At 31.8% G+C, this 8,600-nt stretch overlaps 1 pseudogene; it reads right to left on the minus strand.

Moving 5' to 3' along the window:
* Positions 1 to 2,387: 2,387 nt before the first annotated feature.
* LOC114173601 lies at positions 2,388 to 8,301 on the minus strand (annotated as a pseudogene).
* Positions 8,302 to 8,600: the final 299 nt, after the last annotated feature.

Below are 8,600 nucleotides of genomic sequence, written 5' to 3' on the forward strand. Positions count from 1 at the left end.
GCTAACCACATTCCTTTCAATATGACATTTTGCTTATTATTCAAATTAAGGATATGGAAATGCTAAAAATTATTCGTAGGTTAATTGTGATGCACCAAGGTCACTCTCATCCATCTATCATACATGTTTCATACACTTTGTGCAATCTTGCATGTAAAGAAAATGTGTGTTACGCTTTCATGAGCTGAGCATAGGTGGCATAAATTATTTTGTAACTAGACCCCCTTACAAGTAACTTATCTTTTGTTGATAACTTATCCAGAAGAACCCTTCAACCTAGATAAAGTGCCTTTGAAATTACCTTAGCACTCCATAGCATTCGAAATACACTACAATATCCCCCCTCCCCCTCCCCACCACCTTAACTTTTCCTACACGAAATTACAGGCAGATTTAATAGAGAAAACACAATCAATGTCACTCTTCCAAACCTAGGTATTTGGTCTACCTTTCTTAAATCTCTAGCCATTAATAATTTGAAGAAGATTTTTCTCTTGAGATGTTTCCCATTCAAATCAACTTCTCCTCCATGTTAGGTTCCATATCCAAATACTCATACCCCCTACCTCCCCAAAAGTTCTATCCTTACAATTGGAGATCATATATAGCCTAAGAAACCTTCAACATAACAGTTCAACCCCTATCCAACAGTCCTCCTAAAACTTTACTTTATTCCCTTCACCTATGCTTCAATAAATGTAGTTATTGAGCCAAGTGCCATGCTCATAACTTCCATAGATTTTGCTTAGATCTTTCCACACACACCTTGATCCTTCATTCCTAGTCTCCATTTCCATTTAGCTAAGAGGGCTATATTGAAGTTTTTGATGTCTCTTATACCTAACCCCCCTTCGACCTTAGGTTTACATAAGTTGTCCCACTTGATCCAAGTTATCTTTTTGTCCTCGCAATCCCAACCCCATAGGAAGCTCCTTTGAATTTTTGTGAGTTCCTTACACACAATGTTTAGAGCTTGAAGAAGGATATAAAGTATAGTGGTAAAGCTGAAATTACATTTTTTACGAGGTATACCCTTTTAGAAAAGAAAATTGTTTTCCTTTTCACATAGAAAGCTTGTTTTACTTTATTTATCATAACTTTCCCTAATTATTTTTTACTTGGGTTTCCCTAATTGGCATGCGTAGATTCTGAAACCGTATCTTCATGTACTCGCAATTTAAAATCTTTGAGTAATTTTGTGTCAATGCCTTATTCAATCAGAGCCCACCAACTTTAGATTTGGAAAAATAGTACTTACATATGTTCTCAAGATAGCTTCTTTTACTTACATATGTTCGGTACTTGCTTTACTTACAAAAAGGGTGTCATTTGCAAACTGTAGAAGTCCCACATCAGTTTTCTTATTGAAAATCACACACTACAAATAAAACATATTTACATTATAAGTTGATACAAACGTCATCTTATAAGTCGGTTTTATATAGTTATGTTAGACTTAAAGTCTACTTCTTAATATAGTATCAACATTATCTGAAATCTAACCTAACTAGATTTATTTTTTATTGGATCTATCATGTAGTTGATATAAAATAATAAGATTAAATACTTTTATTCATGATTTCTATTGCTTAATTTAGTCCATCTCCTTGAAAACAATTATTTAATTTAATTTAAAATTAAAGTTAATTAGCTTTTGACACATTATATATATAAAGTTAATAAACCCAACTGGTGAATCTAGATTTTCCCAAAAATAAAAACATAAAAAAAATGTTAAAAGCAGTTTGAAAAATAAAATGTACAATGGCTCGCACAATTATATCTTAATCTGCTTATATAAATTTATCCAACTTGCTAGTCAAAAATTGACCTGCACAATATCCTCACTCTCTTATAGCTCGTGGTCCATACGCACAAGTATTGTAGAGATACTAGTCCTTCTACCGGTGCAACGCACGGGTTTTTTTTACATGTAATAATTGTGGTAATAGCAATGGGTTTTTGGATATTTAATAATCTATATGATGAGAATCTAATGTTTTTAAAAGATGTTGAAATGTATCAATAGAATAGATCAATTTAGAATGTAATTAAAGTGGTATGTCAAGTTAATATTTGATTTCATTGAATATTATCTTCAACCACCAACAACAAAAATATGACTAATACACTACTTTGTTAATATAAGAATAAAAAAAGAATAAATTACATACCTAGAATGTCTCATTTGGTAATCAAAGTCATAAATTCCTTTTGTACACAAATTCCTTTTGTACACAATGACTTCTTTATTCAACCTTTTTTGTACCATGATTTTCCTGCATGGCAGAGCATAACATAAAAGAGTTGATATATATTTATAACAGCTTTGAAATGAAAAAAAAATTAGAAATGACATACCTATAATTTATTCTTTTTCAAAGAGTTTAAAAAATTTCTTTGTACACAACGTTTTTAGTTGTGTTTGTTACCTTTCCATCTTCATCCAATATAAGTATTTTCAATCCTCTTTTGGTTTTGACTCTAGAAATAGCAACATATAGTTGGCCATGTGTGAATACAGGTTGTGGAAGATAAAGGCCGACTCTAGAAAGTGTTTATCCTTGACTTTTGTTAATCGTCATTGCAAAGCATAACGATATCGGAAACTGTCTTCTTTGAAATTTGAAAGGCAACCCTGAATCAGATGGCACTAAATCCATTCTTGGTATAAAAATCCTGTCACCAATGTTTTTTCCAGTAATTACAGTTGCAGAGATTACATTCTTGCCTAAATGGTTGACTTGCAATCTTGTGCCATTGCATAGACCTTTCGCTTGATCAATGTTTCTCAAGAGCATAATTGGAAAACTTGTTTTCAACTTCAGTTTATGATTTGGTATCCCTGAACATTTGATATCATTTAAAAATTCAGATGTAAACCATTCAAATTGCATTTCATCTTGTTCATCAGATTGGCAAGGTGTATCTGAACTTAAATAAGTCACCTCTTCACCACCGATTAAAGACAACATGAAATCATTTACTTGCTCTACAAAATCCTTTGTTGGGCACAAAATTACTCCATCATCAAAATAATTAGGCTTCAGCATGTTAACCACAAATTGAGGATAGACAAATTCAACCAATGCCAATAAAGGTAAATTTGTGTTTGTAATCAGGAGCTGTTCCGGAATTTCAACCATGCACTCACCATTCTCATTTAGATCCATTTTTCCGTCTCCAATCTTCAATATCCAATCAGCAAATTCTTGAATCTCATTGGCTGTTTGAGTATTTGATGTAGTACTTAATCTCATGTTCTTGGATAACTTTAGCACTTTACAACAATTCCATAACTCTGAATAGTTTATTGTTGATTTTATGATATCAAACCTAGATCCTTTTTTGATAACTGGTAGAATTTGTCTAAAGTCACCTCCCAACACAACTACTTTGCCACCAAATGGTTTGTCTTTATTGGCATCATCAACATTTCGCATAATATCTCTTAGTGTTCTATCAAATGCCTCAAAGCACATTCTATTCATCATTGGTGCTTCATCCCAGATAATCAAACTGGTTGCCATAAGAAGTTTTGCTCTAAGACTACCTTGTGCTATGTTGCAAGTTGATTCATCATTAATTAACAGTGGGATGCAAAAGGTAAAGTGTGTTGTTTTTCCACCAGGAAGTAATAAAGAAGCAATTCCACTTGATGCTACGTTCAAAACAATCATGCCCTGGCTTCTTAGAGCAGTTGACAATGTCTTCCACATAAAAATCTTACCTGTACCACCATAGCCATATAAGAAAAAGAATCCTCCCTTCTTTGAAAGAACTGCTGTCATGATATCCTGATATATATGAATTTGTTCATCATTCAGTGCTTTAAACAAACTATCATGTTCTTTCGCCATGTCTTGTTTATTATATTGTAGCTCATCAACAATAAATCTATTATTGAATGTATGTACATCTGAAAGATCAAGTTGAGGTAATGAAGGATAATCTTTCAAACTTCTACCATTTACCATTAGCATTTCCTCTATTTCAAGCAGGCATATTTTTTATAATTCAGCAGTCTGAATTTGAAGACCTGCAATAAGTAAATAATACAATTAAAATATATATGTATAGCAAATTAAATAAAAAACAATATAAAATACCTGGTATGTTCATCTCCTTTCTTTTTTGCTACAAAATTCCATCACATAAGATACTCCAAGTAGAATTCCAAACTATATCTGGTTTAGAAATTATATTCATCGACAACAAAGTAACAAATAATCTTCTAAGTTGATACCCAGAAGCAAATTCACTTGCTTCTTGTATTGCATCAATATATTCTTTGTCGTCAGCCAACAATCCCAAAACATAGCAAGCTTCTTGATATGTTTCATAATATTTTCCATCAATTGTCTTAATGCTTTCATAATCAATACAACCTTTTTGAATGGTCAGTAATATCCTCAAATAATAAAGTTCTCCAGACCCAGGAGGAATATAAGTAAGTCTACCAATGTTGTAGCCTTTCTTCCTTGGTTTCCATTCTTTTTCTTTGGCAAACCACACAAATTTGCTTGGAAATTCTGAATAAGTCAATTCTTTTCCTTCCTCATAAACTTTGTTAGCCTCAAACCAAGCTAGAAACATTGTGTTAGCATTTTCGTATCTGTTGAAGACCAATTAATATCATCATCATCTTTAAACAAAGCTGATTGTTGGCCAGGAAGATGAAATGTCAATCTCTGAACAGGAGGCCATCTGTGATGGATGTCAAAAGCAAATATTCTCCAAGCGGCTTCACATGGTGATAGATACCTACAATTGTAACACCTTTTGATCTCATCAATAATGATTGATTTTTCAGACTGTGTAGAGTTGTTGCTTATTTTAAGAGTAGCTCTGTCAGGACCTTTGTTCACATATTTGAACAAATATTTTATTGAATTGGTCTTGTTGCAATACTCTGTATTGACGTGTGTTTGATACCTCATTAGAAGTGGTGGATTGTAAGGAACAACACTTCTATTGTCCAGCTTAATTCCATTTTTCTTAACAAATCTACCATTATCAAGTCTTCTATAGCATGGATATCCTTCTTCATCAATTGAAGTCGAAGATGTGAATTTTTTAGGATAAAATTTAGAACATCTTCCTTCCTTCATGCAAGGTGAATTATGTCTTGCAGGTCCGCATGGTCCATGAATCATGTAACTTGAGACAACTTTTTCCAATTTGGGGTACAAATCCGCATTTGGCAGTTCAGCTGATATTACTTTATCAATATCAGTTGAATTCTTCAATTTGCTTTCTCCATCCAACCATAAAAGTATATGTGCATGAGGTAAACCTCTTTTTTGGAATTCTACTGTGTACATTCCTGCATATATAAATAAATAATAAATATAGTTGTCAAAATTTAATTTAATAAACATTTATATAATGTATATTACTTCATATATAACATACCTGCAGTGGTTATTCCAAAGAAGTCCTTTTTTTTAAAATATGTCATCATTTCATCCAGCTTCATTTTGAACACTCTACATACAATATCGGGTCTATCTGAAGCTGATAAGCCTTTTGCTAAGACAAATTCTCTTATTTCACTCCAATTCACATTGCATGTTATAGTAATGAACAAATCAGGATATCCAAATGTTTTACAAATTGCCATAGCATCTTGACAATTGTTTAACATGTATCTGGTACCACCAGTGAATGAAGCAGGCAAGACAATACGTCTTCTAATTAAAGAAGGATTTGTCTCTCCTCTATTAACAACTTCTTGTAATCCATTAAGAATATCACAGCGAATTAACTTCTGATTAGCTCTGATGAAAGACAACCTTTGGGCTTCAACCATTGTATAGCAATCGACCAGAAACTGTTGGAACAATCTGCATGCATTCACAATATTTCCTGCTTCTACAGCTTTTTCTTGTATTCTAAAGGTAATAAATTCTCGCAAAGAAATTCTAATTCTTACCCTGGATTTAGTTCTTGAATGAGATTCTCTTATTGGGATATCCTCTTGATAACCATCTTCTCCATATGGAAACATGAGAGGATATTGCAGTGGAATGAAGGTTGTGTGAGTTTCATGCAATCTGGTTAATTCACCAGAACATTTTTTTACCACTATATCTCTGCCTACATCCATATTGCCAAAATCACCAACTATTAGTGCAGCTATTTCATCACATGAAGGTGTGTTGTAGACTCTAGGGTCTTTGTTTCTGCCTCTAAATAGTCTTAGCGTGAAATCTGATTTCATATGTTCCAGTGACAAATCTCTTACTCTTCTAAAAGATTTGACAAGAACATTGTGATTGTCAATCATTTCAATCAAATCAGCAACCAATGATTCATCTATAACAGACTCCTTGGGGTTTGAACTAAAACATAATAAAGAGAATACATGTCAACAGATGTATTTAAATATTTCATATAATCAAATTAGTTCATATATTCACTGACCTGAAATGCTTCACTCTGTTACTCATTTCATTTTCGGTATCATATATGTACAGCTGTGCAAACTTTGGCTTTGATCCATGCTCTGACAATAAACTGCCAATACGGTGATATTTTTGTCCATTAAGAATAAATTGTGGTGGAGCAGAACCATTGTTCATTGAATTATCTATCTTACCACCAATTGAAGTAAATGAAAACATGCTATTGTATACTTTTATGTTTTGTAGAAATGATTTGCTTCTCTGATCTTCACCATTTAACAAACCTTCAAGAAGATTAGGTGGTCTTTTTAATAGTGGAATTTGGACTTTTCCCTTTTGAGAACACAATGAGAATTCAACTTCTTTTGAGGTGTTACATTTTTCTGCTCTTTCTTCATACCAGAGTTCAGCTTTACAATATTGGCATTCCAAGCAAGGTTCTCCAATATTGAGCAGTTCTGAACATCCTTACAAATCATTAGCATGAAAATGCATATATTTTAATCTACAGTTATATACAATTCTGTTGGAGATTATGTACCTTATAACTCTCCTTTGCAATACAATTCATTTGTAGTTGTAGTACTTGTAATATGTGCTTCAATATTAGTAAGATGAAAATTAATTAATGATTTCAAAGAAATTTATAATGACATCAATAAGTTGAATATCTGAATTACCATCATCTCTTATCGTTGCTAAATCATCATTTGTTGTGTCTGAACAATTATGTTGTGTTTAGGGTTTAGGGTTTAGGGTTGTGTCTGTTTTGAAGTGATTGTATGACTTGAAAAGGATATTTGACAACTTTATTCTTAGAGACAGAATGCGAATCATTTACAACCTATGATCTGCCACCTATGAAAAACAATAGAAAACAATTGTCCTACCTTCATTAACATTGTGAGTATGAATATTGTTATATATGAATACAAATCTACTTACATGCACTAGAATTGTAATTATTTTGTCCATAATTTCTCTGACTGTAATTGTTAAAAACTGTAGTCATTCAAAAACATTGATATAAATTTAAAATTTGTCAGTTTCATTTCATTACAATAGGTATATAAGAAATTAAGATGAATGTAGAAATATACCGAAAGTACTATTGTATGTTAAAGTAGAAGTTGCAGATTGTGAAGTGATTTGTTGTTCAACTAAAGTACTTGAACAACTTGATAAATTGTTGACAATTACTACATTGAAACGAAACTTAGTTTAAAGTGAGACTGAATTAATATTATTCATAAACAATGTTAAAATTAAGTACTGGAAGAATTTCAAAACTGACCAATTTGTCTGTGAAATATTGAATTCATATTCTGAAGGTTGTTGTTGTCAACATCTAGAAAAGGATTATTGTAGAAGCATTGTTATTAAAAAAATAAACAACAATACTTCAGTGATTCATTTAACAACAATCTGTAAAGATATAGCTTAGAAAAAGAATACTTACTAATATCCAACTGTTGTAATGGCTTCCTGTGTATATTTTTCTGAAATGATTTTTTAGATACAGTTGCTTGACCTGTGATTAAAACAACAAAAATGTTTGATTATGCATCTGCCTTGTGAAGTTACAATCCAAAACATACATTTACAAATATAATTCTAAAAAGAAATCCTGAGATTTTGTTACTTTGAGAAGAATGGTTTGCAAATTTAGTTTTCTTTCTTGCATTCTCTTCTTTGTCATCTGCAACATAAAAAAACATATAAACATACAAATGCATCATTTTTAAAAAAATTATTGATGAAGAATTAAGGAAGATAAATGTTTTAAGTAAGATGTTAATGACTTACAAGAATGTTGATTACTTCTTACATTGAACCTTTGTTGTAGCACCAGTTTCCTTCTCAGCCTTGCATTTTTACAATCGTTTTGCTCCATTACAGTACCAAAATGTTATGGAATAGTTTCAAAGGTTACAATGGAAGAAGCAAAAAGAAAGGTAAGTTGACTCAATGGATGCAAAAGTGTTTACTGTTTTATTACTATATTGGTGAATGTCTTTGTTAAACTTTTTGGTGTAGATTGTACCTCTAATCACAATTGTGGAAACAAAGATATTTGTAATTATAACAGGAAGCACTTGTAAGAGTACAAAAAGTTTTTAGCAGTAGACAAACATTAAAAATAGAAAGAGCATGCAGTGTTGAGTGTTAATACATCAGAATCATTCATATATA

This window comes from Vigna unguiculata, chromosome 2 (genome assembly GCF_004118075.2).
Source record: "Vigna unguiculata cultivar IT97K-499-35 chromosome 2, ASM411807v1, whole genome shotgun sequence".
Classification (NCBI taxonomy): Eukaryota; Viridiplantae; Streptophyta; class Magnoliopsida; order Fabales; family Fabaceae; genus Vigna; species Vigna unguiculata.